Source organism: Cucumis melo, chromosome 1 (genome assembly GCF_025177605.1).
Source record: "Cucumis melo cultivar AY chromosome 1, USDA_Cmelo_AY_1.0, whole genome shotgun sequence".
NCBI classification, from domain to species: Eukaryota; Viridiplantae; Streptophyta; class Magnoliopsida; order Cucurbitales; family Cucurbitaceae; genus Cucumis; species Cucumis melo.
In genome coordinates, this window is record NC_066857.1 from 4,563,046 (window position 1) to 4,580,922 (window position 17,877).

The 17,877-nt window shown below is 40.9% G+C and overlaps 1 long non-coding RNA gene across 3 annotated transcripts; it reads right to left on the reverse strand.

Annotated features, from left to right (window-relative positions):
- Positions 1-220: 220 nt before the first annotated feature.
- On the reverse strand, positions 221-2,547 carry LOC127149782 (uncharacterized). 3 transcript variants are annotated; one of them, XR_007821463.1, is made up of 5 exons: positions 2,238-2,547; positions 2,047-2,138; positions 1,861-1,960; positions 1,565-1,614; positions 221-761 (listed from the first exon to the last, which is right to left on the reverse strand). It is a non-coding gene; the product is annotated as an uncharacterized LOC127149782 (long non-coding RNA). The 3 variants fall into 3 exon arrangements; XR_007821462.1 differs by having other exon boundaries at positions 221-1,614; positions 2,238-2,544; XR_007821461.1 differs by lacking the exon at positions 1,565-1,614 and having other exon boundaries at positions 2,238-2,543.
- Between the last annotated feature and the right edge of the window lie 15,330 nt (positions 2,548-17,877).

The window sequence follows — 17,877 nt, forward strand, 5'->3', positions numbered from 1 at the left end:
ATCCACGATATTTTCACTTTGAACCATCTTGTAGACCAAAATTAAAGACCTTTTCCCTAGGAACAATGGCTCTTGTATCATTATCGTGACAAATCATACAACTCAATGCAACATTCCACTACAAATCTTATAATCGTTTTAGTACACCGTGCCATGTTGCTCCTTTTTCTATTCTGGAAACAATTATCTTCTTACTTCCTCATAAATGTTAAAAAGTAGGTAGTGTAATTAAAGTACCCTTTTCTCATATACCTAATATTTCATATCTTTGACAAATTCTTACAATCATCTTTCTTCGTTGGTGTCACACCCCCTCCCGGACTACCTGCTACCTTAGACCGAAAGATGGCGTGAAGCCGACGAACAACGCTTTTCTGTACCTGTATATGTCGACTCTGCTTAAAATTTTCTTGTGATGAACTTGCCAATCTAGTATATAAACTATTGTACATGCCACAAAACACAGCGGATCCTAGGCTAGTCAAACACAGCTAGTCAAACACATACATGAAGTGTACCTCAAAATTTACCGATTTCACGAGTAAACCTAAAGACACCTTAATCAAAATATAACCAACAAAATTTACACAACTACAGTTCCTAAAGCTTATACAAACTGTGGAGTATCTATAACATACAAGGGTGTATATACACCACAACACAACAGACTCTATGCCCAACTCAAAACACGTACTGGCAATCGATAATGAAGCTTCCGCAGACTAAGGCAGTCTATCAGGCACCGAGAAGTCGATCTCTACCTGGAAAATGGGTAAAACATTTTGGAAAGGGTGAGCTATGAAGCTCAGTGAGTGACTCAGTTTAAAACTATGAATTTAAAGATAAGAGCACGTGAAAACTTTACACATATTAATCTGTTTATACAAGTCGCAAATGTAAATGTGTAGTAGTAAGAATAGCTTCCTTAAATACTCAGCATGTTCATCATTGAAATCTAGCAAGGCATATCAAGTATATCGAAGCATTTTAACTAACATGACGAATCTACGTTGTGTAGGTACACCTAGTACAACAACGTTTACAAGCACTACGATGTAGTGGGGCCCGCCCAGCACTCCCATCATCTTTGTCGTAGTGGGGCCCGCCCAGCACTCACGACAGCATCGTTGTTACGGAGTACACTCAACGTCAACAACGGAATCTAACCAGTGTGCACACGGTAATCTCTAGCCTCAGGCTCAAGATCTCAGTCATGTAGTTAATGAAAATTTCATAAATCATCTTTAAATATTAAAACATGCCTGCTTATAAATTTTACACAAAGCTCGAACTTTACTCAGCTCTTTCGTGGAAAATTGTAGTTCTTAAAACAAAACTTCATACTAATTCATGCTTTGCTTAAAATATTGTGGTTTAAATACTTTCCAAACATTTAATATCTACGTGCTAGCATAAATTTCTTTAAGAAATCTAGTCTCCAAATGTATACTTGAAAATAGTCATGAAATTCAAATACTTTTCATGGCTTCGTAAATAAACATTTATCGCATTCAATCATAATAACAATTATGGAAAATATTTCAAAGTTGGTTTTGTCACTCACAGTCTTGGGCTAGATCCTTGGTCTATAAGCTCGGTTTAATTCTTCTCGGCCTGCCAACAACTCAACCGAGTATTAAAACTCTAAACATTCTGGTTTCCTAAAGATATACATAACATGTCGCACCAAAGATGACGCTCACGAAAACAAAGCTTAAGAAATAAAATCCTATTTCAACAATTCTCTAAAATTTCCAGATTTCTAACATAAACTTCAAAGGACTATAACTTTCTCAATACTTAACCAAAATGAGTGTTCTTTATATCAAAATCTTTATTTTGAGATCCTCTAAAACTTACCTGAAGACATATAAATCTGATTCCCCGTGCATAAACACATATAACCCTCAAAACAGAACCACTTCCAGAATCGCGCGCACACGACCTCTTTAACTTGTCCCTACAATTTAACTAATTTTTAGTCGTTTTTGGTTTACAATTTCTTCATGAAAGTTGTAGTAAATTGAATAAGCTTTCCAACCATACCAAATAGAGATTCTAACTCCACCGATACACTCTGAAATACATGAAAAACCAGAGACCTCCTGATTTCGAGTAAAAACCAACTGCCATGTTTTCTTCATCAAAAAGCACCAAATGAATATCCGAATTTGCTCCAACGTTCTTCATAAAGTTTGTTTAAAAATGAGTTAACTTTCAGTAAATGTAAATCTCACCTCTTAATTCCTTTTGAAGAGTTCAAACCGAATTAAAAACCAGTGATGTGCAGAATGAACTAAAATTCAGCCATTGATACACTTTGCTTGAGTTCTCCTCCTCTTCTTCAACCTAAAAATTCTAGTAAAATTTCTCTTCTTCTTCCAAACTCTCTCTTAGAAGTTCTCTGCAAATTGAAGAAGGAAAAAGAAAAAAAAATGGAACTTGGATGTCTTCAAAATCTTGGCGGTGAAGGGAAGAGAAGAAGAAGAAGAAAAGAAAAAATGAAATTTTCTTCTCCTTTTCTTCTTTTTATCCTTTCTTTTCTTTCTTTTCTTTACTTTATTTAATAAAACTATTTAATATATAAATATATATATATATATATATATATATATTTACACTTAATTTCCATTTTCTTTTTCTTTTTTTTTTCTTTCCACATTTAAAGAAATTAAACCAAGAAAATATCGGGTTTACAGTTGGCCTAAAAACAAACGTTATTGTACTTCGGTTCCTATAGAATTTTATCCAAAAATAAGAACTTATTGCAAAATATTGTGGTGTAATCTCATACTTTAATATTAGACTCCTTCATTCCAAGAATATATCTTTCTTCCTCCAAGGTTGAGAAACTCAGAAACTATACAATCCACAGTATTATCCTTTTGAACCACCTTATAGACCAAGTTCAACAAACTATGCTTATATCTTGCGACAATTTGTACAAGTCAATGCACCTCCATTTCACAACAAATCTTCTAATCGTTTTAGTAGACTATGCTATCTTGTTCCTTGTTTGCCTTCAAGAAACATTTATATTCTTACTTCCTAGCAAATGTTAAAAAGTTGGCGTTCTATTAAAGTACCCTTTTCTCATAATCCGAATATTTCATATGTTAAGCAAATCCTTAAAATCAGCTTTCATTGTTGGCCCAAATACAAACCTTAGAGTCGTTCGGCTCTAGAAAAAATTATCTAAAATTAAGAACTCTTTGGAAAATATTGTGGTACAATCTCATACTTTAATCTTAAGACTCCTTCATCCCAATAATAAATCTGTAGCATTATCCCTTTGGACCATCTTATAGACCAAAATCAACTAACTTTTATCTAGCAACAGCAGCTCATATATCATAATAGTGACGATCGTACAAGTCAATGCACCTCCATTTGACTACAAATGTTCTAATTGTTTTAGAACACTATGTCACCTTATTCCTCGTAAATGTTAAAAAGTTGGCGTTTCATTAAAGTACCCTTTTTTCATAATCCTAATATTTCAAATCTTTGGCAAATCCTTAAAATCATCTATCTTCATTGGCCCAAAAACAAACCTTACAATTTTTTAGTTCTTAAAGAAAATTTTCCAATTTATAGTAAGCTCTTTGGAAAATATTGTGGTACAATCTCATACTTTAATTTTACACTCCATCGGAAGAACAAATTCTTGTTCCTCCAAGATTGAAAGAACAAGTCAAAGCACCTCCATATCACTATCACCGTAAATCTTCTAATCTTTTTAGGAAACCTATTTCAACTTGCTTCTAGAAATACTTATCTTCTTAGTTCCTAATTAATGTTAAAAAGTTAACGTTTTAATATCTTTTTCCCATAATCCTAATATTCATATCTTTAGCAAATCCTTATCTTTCTTCGTTAGCACACAAAGAAACGTTATAGTACTTCAGTTCTTATAGACTTTATCCACATTAGTATCCCTTTGAACCACCTTATAGACCAAAATAAACCGACTTTTCTTTAGCAATAGTGGTTGTTATATCACTATACTAACAACCGTCCAAGTCAATTCTCCTCCATTTCACTACAAACCTTCTAATCATTTTAGTATACAATGCCACCTTGTTCCTTGTTTACCTTCTAAAAACATTTATTTTCTTACTTCCTCGTAAACGTTCAAAACTTGCCATTTTACTAAAGTACCATTTTCTCATAATCCTAATATTTCATATCTTTGGCAAATCCTTACAATCATTTTTTCTTATTAGCCCAAATCCTTCAGTTCCTATAGAAAATTTGCCAAATATAAGAACTGTTTGGAAAATATGTGTACAATCATAATTTAACTTTAGACTCCTTCATTCCCATAACAAATCCATGTTGCTCCAAGATTGAAATACTCCAACACCATACAAATCCACAATTTTATCCTTTTGAACCAACTTATGGACCAAGATAAACCAACTTTTCTCTAACAACAATGGCTCTTATATCATGAAATGCCCTTCCAAATTAATGCACAAAAGCCAAACACAAGACAACTAAAAACCATTAAAACAAGAAAAAGAAAAAAAGACCAAAACTAACTATATAAGATAGTCTAGCCATGAGTTGCCAAAATTGATCATGTAAAAGTTTTGGTACTCCACATCTAAGAGGGAAAGATTGTATATCCCAACAAATCGACATCTCAACTATATCGATATTTGTTGGGATATACTGACTTTCTAATATAATTCTTATACTCAGGGATATATATATATATATATATATTTATTTATTTATTTATGTCGAGCCTGAGGCCGAGTCAGGTTCGATATAAATATTTATATCGTACTTTGTGGAGTACCAAAACTTTTACATGATCAATTTTTGCAACTCATGACTAGATTGTCTTATATCGTTAATGTTGGTCTTTTTCCTTTTTTTTTTTTTTTTTTGGTTAGGTTCTTTGTTTGTCATGTTTTAGTGGTTTTTAGTGGTCTTGTATATGGCTTTTGTGTTTTAGGTCTTCAGAGGGGTCGGTTTTGTGCATTATTTTGGGAAGGGCATTATAGCAACAATCTTTCAAGTCAATGCACCTCCATTTAATGCAAATCTTGTAGTCGTTTTAGTACACTGTGACACCTTGCTCCTTGTTTGCGTTCTAAAAACATTTATCTTCTTACTTCCACGTAAATCTTCAAAAGTTGGCATTCTATTAAAGCACCCTTCCTTTTTTAATAATCCTAATATTTCATATGTTTGGAAAATCCTTAATATCGTTTTTCTTTGTTGGCCAATAAATAAACGTTATTGTACTTTGATCATATAGATCTTTTATCATAAAATAAGAATTCTTAGGAAAGTATTGTGGCACAATAGCATACATTAATCTTTGAATACTTTCATGCCAAGAACATATCTTTCTTTCTCCATGATTGAAAAACTCTGAAATTAAACAAATCCACAATAATATCCCTTTGAACCACCTTATAGACCAAGATAAACCAACTTTTCTTTTGCACCACCTTCTAGTATCTTTTTCTCATAATTCTAATATTTCATATCTTAGGCAAATCCTTACTATCATTAAATTGTCTTTGTTTGCCCAAAAACAAACCTTACAGTACTTCAGTCCCAATAGAAAATTTTCCAATAATAAGAACTCTTTGGAAAATATCACCATTGTGCCATCTCCTACTTTGATCTTTCACTTCTTTCATAACAAAAACATATCTTTCTTCCTCCATGATTGAAAAACTCCGAAAGTATACAAATCCACAATAACATCCTTTTGAACCATCTTATAACCAAAATAAACCAACTTTTATTTAGCAATAGTGGCACTTATATAATTATACTAGGAGATCGTACAAGTCAATGCTCCTCGATTTCACTACAAATCTTGTTATCGTTTTAGTTAACTATGATGTCTTGTTTCTTGTTTGCTTTCTAGAAACATTTATCTTCTTACTATCTCGTAAATGCTCAAAAGTTGGTATTCTATTAAAGTACCCTTTACTCATAATCCTAATATTTAATATCTTTGGCAAATCTTTACCATCATCTTTCTTCGTTGACCCAAAAACAATCGTCTTTATAGTCCTTTGGTTCCTATAGAAAATTATCCTAAAACAAGTACTCTTTTGAAAATATTGTGGTAAAATATTCTACTTTAAATTTACACTTCTTTCTTCCTCCATGATTCAAAAACTCCGAAACTATCGTAATCCACAATATAATCCCTTTGAACCACTTTAAAGACCAAAATAAACAAATTTTTCTTTAGCAACAGTGGCCTTTATATCATTATCGCCACAAAACCGTGAAAGTAAATGCACCTCCACTTCACTACAAATCTCCTAATCGTTTTACTTCACTATGTAGCCTTGTTCCTTGCTTGCCTTCTACAAACATTTATCTTCTTACTTCCCCGTAAATGTTCAAAACTTAGTGGTTCTATCAAGCTACCCTTTTCTAATAATCCTAATTTTTGATACTTTTGGAAAATCCTTGCAATCATCTTTCTTTGTTGGCCAAAAAACAAACCTTTATCATACTTTTGGTTCCTAAAGAATTTTATCCAAATATAAGAACACTTTGCAAAAGATCGTGGTGTCTATCTCACACTTTAATCTTTCACTCCATGTCGTCCCAAGCACATATTCTTTCCCACAAAGATTGAAAAACTCTAAAACTATACAAATCCAAGATATTATGCCCTTGAACCACTTTATAGACCAAAATAAACGAACTTTTCTTTAGCAACAATGACTTTTATATCATTATCGCGACAAATCGTACAATTCAATGCACCTCCATATCACTATATACCTTCTAACCGTTTTAGTACACTTAGCCACCTTGTTCCTTGTTTGCCATCTAGAAACATTTGATTCTGTACCTCCTCATAAATGTTAAAAAGTTGTTGTTTAATTAAAGTTTCATTTTCTCATAATACTAATATCTCATATCTTTGACAAACCCTTATAATCATCTTTCTTCGTTGGCCCAAAAATAAACCTTCGTGTATTTCAGCTATCCTATAGAAATTTTTCCAAAAATAAAAAATCTTTGTAAAATATTGCGGCACAATCTCAAACTTTAATGTTTAACTCCTTTCATATGATCATCTTTCTTCCTTCATGACTGAAAAATTCTAAAACTATCGAAATCCACAATATAATCTCTTTGAACCACCTTATAGACCACCAAAATAAACCAACTTTTATTTAGCAACAATGGTTGTTATATCATTCTCATGACAAATCATCCAAGTCAATTCTCCTCCATTTCAATTCAAATCTTCCGATTGTTTTAGTACACTATGCCACCCTGTTTCTTGTTTGCCTTCTAGAAACATCTAATTTCTTACTTTCCTTGTAAATGTTAAAAAGTTGGTGTTCTACTTAAATAACCTTTTTTTTATAATCCTAATATTTCATATCTTTGGTTGAGCCTTACAATATTCTTTCTTTGTTGGCCTAAAAAAAACCTTATAGTCCTTCAATTCCTAGATAACATTATTCAAAGTTAAGAACTCTTTGGAAAATATTATGGTACAATCCCATACTTTAATCTTAGACTCCAAGTAACGACCCAACTCTTTATACTAAGCTGAGGTCATTACTAAAAAGAAACAATGACAATAGACACTTTCTTAAAAAGAGGGAAACTACATTTTCATTAAAAACAGAATACTGAAACATTGATACATAAACGCGGAAGCAAAACTGAGTCCCCATATGGCATGTCACGGATCCTTCTCTGTCGCTCGCTAGCTTTCCTCTACCTTTACCTTCGCCTGAAATATTAAACATAGAAATAGTGAGTATAAACATATACTCAGTAAGGGACCTACTATTAGTCCCGCTAGGTGTCTGTTAACTTTCCATTAGAGTCCTGTAAAGAAGTACCCCTGAACTGGCACGTTCTCGAACACGTGCAATCTGTGCTATTAGTCCCGCTAGGTGTCTGTTAACTTCTCATTAGAGTCCTGTAAAGAAGTACCCCTGAACTGGCACGTTCCCGAACACGTGCAATCTTTGATTCATAGGAACAAATATGGTCTTCGGTGAACCCTAAGGAACACTTAGGACAATCTAGTCTTTAGTGTACCCAAAGGAAACACTAAGACAATCGGGCTACGAGTTATCCTGTCGAATCACTCGAATAATGTTTCAGTAGTTTGTTATATTTAGAAAAGTTTTCCTTCACATATTATATTTTAATAATATGAAAATTATTATTTGTTGATAGTTTTCATACAGGTTTTCTTTTAAAGATCAAATTCAAAATTTATTAAAAGTAAAAAAAAAAAGTAAAATTGAGCATTGAAAATATGTAAACATGAAATAAATCTCAAATGATATATTAACCATTTTCTTCTTTTTTAATGCATTTAACATCCATGTGCAGTTAAGTCTCGTTTAATAGCTATTTGACGTTTGATTTTTTGTTTTTTTAAAAGATAAGCTTAAACACGTTTTTTAAAAAAAAAAAAAAAAAGCTTAAACAATCACCACACGTCTAAATTTCTTGTTTTTTTTTTTTTATTTACTTTTTATCATTACTTTTAAACATCAAGCCAGTTTCCAAAAATTTTAAAAATATATAGTTTTAAAAACTCCTTTTAAAAATTTTTAAATTAGCTAGGAATGGAATAAAATTACCTAAAACAGACATCACATAGAAAATGTAACGACCCGACTCTTTATGCTGAATCGAAGTGGTTACTGAATCTAGGATCAGTGTTTAAGTCATAAAATCTGGTGTAAATAAATGCAAAGAAATCTAGCAAATGTATTTATGAAAGATAGTTAAGGTAACATGTAGAAATACGAGTTAAGTTTAAAATCCCTAAGCGGGCCCTATCTACAAAAATAACCAAAGTAAATATGCAGAAAGCCGAAACATGAATTTAACTGTAAAGTAAAACATGTGCGGAAGCAGGAAAACCCCTATGGCTCGCCACGGTCACTTCACGTCGCTCGCCAGCTTGCCTTTGCCCTTACCTCGTCCTCTACCTGAAAACATAAAATGAAGAGAATGAGTATAAAAATACTCAGTAAGGGACCCACTACTAGTCCCACTAGGTGCCTGTTGGCTTCCCTGTCGAGTCCTGAAAACTGGTACCCAATCTCTGGCACGTTCCCGAACACGTGCAACATGCGCTCCCGTAGGAACGAAACTCTGGTCTTCGGTGCCCGGGGACACCTAGGACAGTCGGGATGCGAGGACCCCGTCGAGTCACTCGAGTCATGTCTATATCATGCTAGACTGGCGTCCCGTCGGACCACACAGTCCTCAATAGGTGGTGATCCCGAAGGACACCCATGCAGGTACGACTCTACTGGGTTGCTAACAGGGACCCTAGTCTTAACATACATATACATCTCATCATCATACAACTATGACGAAATAGTGAACACTAGCTCCCTTCCCTTCCTCAACAGTCTCTACATCGTCAGAACAATTCCAAACATTTCGGTCATATGCTACCGAGCATTCGTATCACAACGTCCTCCTACAGTCAGCAGTTCAACACAACATACGGCCACATACTACTGAGCATTAATATCATAACATCGTCATACAGTCAACAGTTCAATACACCATACGGTCAATCATCAGTATGCGTATCTCACAGTATGCGAAATCTTACAATTTGTTCATGGGTCTAGTAGTAGAAATCTCTTACCTCGAGATGTTGCTAGATGAGTTCCTACTGAGGAAGTCCTAAGCTGCAGCAGCTATTTGGTCCAAGTTGCTTCTTGAGGAAAGTAATTAAATTAATTAAATTTCCAAATTAACTCATTTAATTACTGGGCAGGCTAGGGAATTTGGAAATTTACCAAAAACTAGGTGGAAGGAGCCAAAATTGTCTTGGCGGCTCGGCTGGAAGAAGGACAGAATCGGCTCGGCTCAGTCCTGGCGAAAGGGGCTTGCGCGAGCGGCTCGGCTCACGTCAGCAGGGAGGCGCGGCTCGGCTTGGAGTAGGCGCGCGCGCGGAGTTCGGGTTCGGCGGGCGGCGCGGGTCGGTTTTGGACTCGGGCCGACGGGCGGGCGCAGATCAGCCGAAACGCGGGTTCTGCTTCACGGCTGGAGGCGCGCGGCTGACGCCGTCGACTGCTGCGGGTCGGTGACTTGGCAGTGCGCGGCTTCACGCAGTGGTTGGCGGTTGCGCACGATGGGACTGGGCGGCTCGGCGACGCGGCTTCAGCTGCTCTCCCTCGGATCGATGCGGCGCGGCGCAGGCACGGGTGTAACGCGGCTTCGGGCGACGGCTGGCGTGCGACGGCTCGACTTGACCTGATCTCCGACGCGGCTGGGACGATGTGCGTCGACTCGGCGGCGGCGGCGTGGCTAGGGTTTCTCGGCTTCTTCTTCTTCTTTCTCTTTTTCTTTTTCCTTTTTCTTTTCCTTTTCTTTTCCTTTTCTTTTCCTTTCCTTTTCCTTTTATAAAATAAATTCCCCTCTTTTTCTCTTCTTTAATAAATTCCAAATTTCACTCTTCTCTCTCTAATTTACCAATATTTCCCCCAAATTCCTCCTTTCCCTCAACTTCCAAATACCAATTAAATCTTTAATTACCAAGTATAATTAAAGTTGAAATTTGCTTAATATTTTAAAAGGGGAAAAATTCACATCTTGATGACATAAGTTTCATTATTTAATTATAAACAAATAGATGAATAAAATAAAAAATAAATAATTGAATTTAAAAAATGAACGACATGAGATCATTGGGGTGTTACATACTTCCCCCCTTAGAAAGCTTTCGTCCTCGAAAGCTCTACTCCTCGAACAGCTCTGGGTACTGGGTCTTCATGTCCTCTTCTCTCTCCCACGTGGCCTCTTCAACTCCATGGTTCTGCCAAAGGACTTTGACTAGTGGAATATCTCGACTACGAAGCTTCTTGATCTCTCTTGCCAAGATCTCGACAGGCTGCTCCTCATAGCTCAAGTTCTCACTGACCTGTAGGGGCTCGAAGTCCACGATGTGCGTCGGGTCTGCGACATACCTCCTCAACATGGGGACATGGAATACGTCATGCACTGCTGAGAGGGATGGGGGCAAGGCCAAACGATAAGCCACAGGGCCAACCCGTTCCAGTATCTCAAATGGCCCCACGAAACGTGGACTCAACTTCCCCTTCTTCTCGAACCTCAGAACGCCCTTCATCGGTGCTACCTTCAAAAAGACCATATCTCCCACTTCAAACTCGAGGTCCTTACGTCGTACATCAGCGTAACTCTTCTGTCTGCTCTGTGCGGTCAGCATACGAGCTCGGATCTTCTGTATGGCTGCATTGGTAGTCTGCACTAACTCGGGGCCTAGCATCCTCTGCTCTCCAACCTCGCCCCAGCAGACAGGGGATCTACAGCACTTGCCATACAGACCCTCAAACGGAGCCATACCAATGGTAGCCTGGTAACTGTTATTATAGGCGAACTCCATTAGATGCAGGTGGGAGTCCCAACTTCCTGAAAACTCTAGCACACAGGCCCGCAGCATATCCTCCAAAATCTGGTTCAGTCTCTCTGTCTGACCATCAGTCTGAGGGTGGAATGCCGTGCTGAAGTCCAGCCTCGTACCTAATGCAAGTTGGAGCCCTTGCCAAAATTTCGAAGTGAAACGGGCATCCCTGTCTGAAACGATGGATACTGGTACTCCGTGCAGTCTTACTATTTCCGTCATGTATAACTGCCCCCACTTGCTGGCAGTGTACGTGGATTTCCCTGGCACGAAGTGGGCTGTCTTCGTGAGTCTGTCGACCACAACCCAGATCACCGTGTAGCCCTTCAAGGTCTTGGGCAGTCCCGTGATAAAGTCCATCGACACACTCTCCCACTTCCACCCTGGCACACTCAAGGGTTGCAACAACCCTGCTGGATGCTGCCTAGGTGCCTTCACCTGCTGGCACACCAAGCACCTACTGACGAACTCTGCTACATCCCTCTTCATGCCCCTCCACCAATAGACACTCCTTAAGTCCTGGTACATCTTCGTACTCCCAGGGTGCATGGTAAACGGGGAACTGTGAGCCTCAGTCAAAAGCTCTGTCTTAACTGCGCTGTCTTCCGGCACACACAGGCGCCCCTCAAACATAAGGCCATCATCAGAGGATATAGAGAACTCTTCACCTTGCTCCGTCTCTACCATACGACGTTTCTCTGCCAAGTAAGGATCACTCAGCTGAGCAGCAATGATCTTTTGCCTCAAGGTTGGCTGAACTGTCAACTGAGCCAACTGTGCGGCAACCTCACCTACTGAGACTGCAATCTCGGCTCTCTCCAAATCCCTGAGTAAGGGGGTCTGCTTCGTGATTAGCGCTGCTGAATGTGCAACCTTCCTACTCAGCGCGTCAGCCACTACATTTGCTTTACCTGGATGGTACAGGATCTCGCAGTCGTAGTCTTTCACCAACTCGAGCCACCTCCTCTGCCTCATGTTCAACTCCTTCTGAGTGAAGAAATACTTCAGGCTCTTGTGGTCGGTGTAAATCTGAATCTTCTCACCGTACAGATAGTGCCTCCATATCTTCAGTGCAAAGACTACAGCTGCCAACTCCAAGTCGTGGGTAGGGTAGTTCTGCTCATGATTCTTCAACTGGCGTGAGGCATACGCAACTACCTTACCTTGCTGCATCAGGACACATCCCAGTCCTTTCTTAGAGGCATCACTATAGATCACAAAACTTCCCGACCCATCAGGCACTGTCAGGACTGGTGCCGTCACTAGCTTCTGCTTAAGCTCTTGGAAACTACTCTCACATGCTGGGCTCCAGACAAAAGGGGTTCCCTTCCTGGTCAACTGGGTCAAAGGGCTGGCTATGCGTGAGAAGTCTTCTACAAACCTCCTGTAGTATCCTGCCAGACCCAGAAAACTGCGAATCTCACTGACTGTAGACGGTCGAGGCCAGTTGGTCACCGCTTCGACCTTAGCTGGGTCCACCGAGACTCCCTTACTGGAAACCACGTGCCCTAAAAATGTCACCTTCTTTAACCAGAACTCACACTTGGAGAACTTGGCGTATAGCTTATGAGCTCGAAGGGTCTCCAAGACTTGGTGCAAGTGCTCTTCGTGTTCGGCCTCAGTCTTGGAATAGATCAAGATATCGTCAATGAAGACTATGACGAATTGGTCTAGAAAGTCCTTAAACACCCTGTTCATCAGGTCCATGAACACTGCAGGGGCATTAGTTAAACCAAAGGACATCACTATGAATTCGTAGTGTCCGTACCTCGAACGAAAGGCCGTCTTGGGAATATCACCGTCCCTAATCCTCAACTGGTGATAGCCTGATCGCAGGTCGATCTTGGAAAAGACGGTGGCCCCCTGTAACTGGTCAAACAAGTCCTCAATCCTGGGTAAGGGGTAGCGGTTTTTAACTGTCACCTTGTTCAACTCTCGGTAGTCAATGCAAAGGCGCATCGACCCATCCTTCTTCTTCACGAACAACACTGGGGCTCCCCACGGTGATACACTGGGCCGGATAAAGCCCTTGTCCAACAGCTCCTGTAACTGGACTTTCAACTCCTTTAATTCGGCTGGGGCCATTCTGTAAGGAGCTCTAGAGATAGGGGCGGTGCCGGGCTCTAACTCGATGGCGAAGTCTACCTCCCTAGGAGGCGGAAGTCCTGGGAGTTCGTCGGGGAAAACGTCAGGGTACTCCCTTACTACTGGTTCGGAAGATAGGAAAACTTCTGGTTCTGCCACATCTACTACGCTTGCCAAGATACCCCAAGTACCCTGGCTAAGTAGCTTACTCGCCTTCATTGCTGAGATGACCTTGGGTATACCTACCATGCCTGCTCCTCTAAATTTAAACTTATCCCCTGAAGGAGGGTTAAAGACTACTTCCTTATTGAAACAGTCTATGGTTGCATGGTTAGTGGACAACCAATCCATGCCTAAAATTACATCGAAATCTTGCATATCTAGCACCAGTAAGGTTACATCCAAGGTATGGTTTGCTATTTCTACCCAACATGCCCTTATTTTTTCCTTAGACAAAAGGGCCTCTCCAGAAGGAGTAGAGACAGACAAGGCACTACCCAACGGTTCTACTTCTAAACCCGCATGCTTGACAAAAATAGAGGATATAAATGAATGCGATGACCCCGAGTCAAATAGTACCAAAGCATAATGCCCCAAGATTGGGAGCGTACCTGTCACCACCGTACTAGCTCGCTCGGCCTCCTGCCGGTTCGTGGCAAAGACTCTCCCCTGCTGGGGAGCAGAAGGCTGACGTGGCGTCGTCTCTAAGGGTTTCCGAGAACACGCATCAGCAGTGTGCCCCGGCTGCCTGCACCTGAAGCAGACTCCACTCCCAGCTAAACATTGTCCTCCATGGACCTTCCCACAGGTAGTACAAGTGGGTAGCTCTCTCAAAGTTCTCCCAGCTGCTGCCAGCTCCCGACGGTGTCTCTGGAAGACACCTCCTGACCTCGGAGTCCGCTGTGGTATTACGTCGGGCTGCGCCTCCGCCTTCCTCTTCTGTCCCGAGGCTGACCCTGTGCCGACAACCTTAGATTGACCAGCTCTCTCATGCAGGCTCAGATCCAGTGCTATGCGTAGAGCATCCGCATGAGTGGTTGGTCGAAGAGCTCGTACAAAACCCTGGAGGTCTAACCTGAGGCCATTAACAAATCTCTCAGTCCTGGCGGCCTCATCCCTTACCACATCAGGGGCAAAACGGGACAACAGGTCGAACTCGGCATCATACTGTTCCACGCTCAGTTTGCCTTGCTCCAAGTTTAGGAATTCTTGGAGCTTGGCGTGCTTCACGTTGGCAGAGAAGAACTTAGCATAAAAGCTCTCCCTGAATTGCTCCCATGTGATCTTGCTGGCATCTCCTCCCAGCGCCCTCTCAGCAGTCACCCACCAGGCAGTCCCCCTATCCTCCAAACAGAAAGCTGCACACTGCACCTTCTGGTCTTCTGGGCACTTCATGTACCTGAAGATCGTCTCTATGGATGTCAACCACAGCTGGGCTCTAAAGGGGTTGTCCAAGGATCCGTCGAAAGTCTTCGGGTTGTACTTCCTAAAATCCCTCAAGTGCTTGGCCTCAGCTGACAGTTGTACTGGCACCGGCTGAGCTTCCACCGGGGCTGGAGGGATGACGGGCTGGTCCTGAACAGGGGCTGGAGGGACTACAGGCTGGTCCTGAACAGGGGCGGCCTGGTTCTGCTGAGCAGCGAGGAACGGCGCTAGAGCAGCTTGCAGCATGGCCTGGTAACGCTGCTCCATTGCGGCGAGATCCGCCTGAGTGACCGGTGCATTAGGGTTGACTGGTACGTCGGGGTTGACTGGCGGCGCGGCAGGTTGCTCCGCCGGTTGGCCACGACCGGCTCCTCTGCCTCCCCTGCCACCTCCTCGGCGTGCACCTCTACGTGGCGGCATTCTTCCTAAAATTCACCAACAAATTTTTCACCACTAGAGCTCAATATTCTCACTCTAAGTCTAATCTAATCAGGCAACATTATAATCTTAATATTTGTAAAGCTTTAGGCATACCTGGCGAGTGACGAAGGACCGTATAGCCATAGGGTGAGGTAAAAATCAAAACAAAATGACTTACATCATAAGTCAGTCTACAGGACCTAAAACACTGCGCTCTGATACCAACTGTAACGACCCGACTCTTTATGCTGAATCGAAGTGGTTACTGAATCTAGGATCAGTGTTTAAGTCATAAAATCTGGTGTAAATAAATGCAAAGAAATCTAGCAAATGTATTTATGAAAGATAGTTAAGGTAACATGTAGAAATACGAGTTAAGTTTAAAATCCCTAAGCGGGCCCTATCTACAAAAATAACCAAAGTAAATATGCAGAAAGCCGAAACATGAATTTAACTGTAAAGTAAAACATGTGCGGAAGCAGGAAAACCCCTATGGCTCGCCACGGTCACTTCACGTCGCTCGCCAGCTTGCCTTTGCCCTTACCTCGTCCTCTACCTGAAAACATAAAATGAAGAGAATGAGTATAAAAATACTCAGTAAGGGACCCACTACTAGTCCCACTAGGTGCCTGTTGGCTTCCCTGTCGAGTCCTGAAAACTGGTACCCAATCTCTGGCACGTTCCCGAACACGTGCAACATGCGCTCCCGTAGGAACGAAACTCTGGTCTTCGGTGCCCGGGGACACCTAGGACAGTCGGGATGCGAGGACCCCGTCGAGTCACTCGAGTCATGTCTATATCATGCTAGACTGGCGTCCCGTCGGACCACACAGTCCTCAATAGGTGGTGATCCCGAAGGACACCCATGCAGGTACGACTCTACTGGGTTGCTAACAGGGACCCTAGTCTTAACATACATATACATCTCATCATCATACAACTATGACGAAATAGTGAACACTAGCTCCCTTCCCTTCCTCAACAGTCTCTACATCGTCAGAACAATTCCAAACATTTCGGTCATATGCTACCGAGCATTCGTATCACAACGTCCTCCTACAGTCAGCAGTTCAACACAACATACGGCCACATACTACTGAGCATTAATATCATAACATCGTCATACAGTCAACAGTTCAATACACCATACGGTCAATCATCAGTATGCGTATCTCACAGTATGCGAAATCTTACAATTTGTTCATGGGTCTAGTAGTAGAAATCTCTTACCTCGAGATGTTGCTAGATGAGTTCCTACTGAGGAAGTCCTAAGCTGCAGCAGCTATTTGGTCCAAGTTGCTTCTTGAGGAAAGTAATTAAATTAATTAAATTTCCAAATTAACTCATTTAATTACTGGGCAGGCTAGGGAATTTGGAAATTTACCAAAAACTAGGTGGAAGGAGCCAAAATTGTCTTGGCGGCTCGGCTGGAAGAAGGACAGAATCGGCTCGGCTCAGTCCTGGCGAAAGGGGCTTGCGCGAGCGGCTCGGCTCACGTCAGCAGGGAGGCGCGGCTCGGCTTGGAGTAGGCGCGCGCGCGGAGTTCGGGTTCGGCGGGCGGCGCAGGTCGGTTTTGGACTCGGGCCGACGGGCGGGCGCAGATCAGCCGAAACGCGGGTTCTGCTTCACGGCTGGAGGCGCGCGGCTGACGCCGTCGACTGCTGCGGGTCGGTGACTTGGCAGTGCGCGGCTTCACGCAGTGGTTGGCGGTTGCGCACGATGGGACTGGGCGGCTCGGCGACGCGGCTTCAGCTGCTCTCCCTCGGATCGATGCGGCGCGGCGCAGGCACGGGTGTAACGCGGCTTCGGGCGACGGCTGGCGTGCGACGGCTCGACTTGACCTGATCTCCGACGCGGCTGGGACGATGTGCGTCGACTCGGCGGCGGCGGCGTGGCTAGGGTTTCTCGGCTTCTTCTTCTTCTTTCTCTTTTTCTTTTTCCTTTTTCTTTTCCTTTTCTTTTCCTTTTCTTTTCCTTTCCTTTTCCTTTTATAAAATAAATTCCCCTCTTTTTCTCTTCTTTAATAAATTCCAAATTTCACTCTTCTCTCTCTAATTTACCAATATTTCCCCCAAATTCCTCCTTTCCCTCAACTTCCAAATACCAATTAAATCTTTAATTACCAAGTATAATTAAAGTTGAAATTTGCTTAATATTTTAAAAGGGGAAAAATTCACATCTTGATGACATAAGTTTCATTATTTAATTATAAACAAATAGATGAATAAAATAAAAAATAAATAATTGAATTTAAAAAATGAACGACATGAGATCATTGGGGTGTTACAGAAAAGGTGTATACTTAAATTTTCATATATGACATAATAGAAAAAGGTGTATACTTAAACTGTCTAATTGTATATCTAGTAGCATAGAAAAGTTAGACACTACGACCCAAGAAACAAAAAATATATACGTATAGATACATTAATACACACGTCAAATTAAGCTCAACAACAAGTGAGTGGAAGATGTAAACCAACGTTGATAAATCAATACATTTAAGATTTTAAAGTCACGGGAGAAAA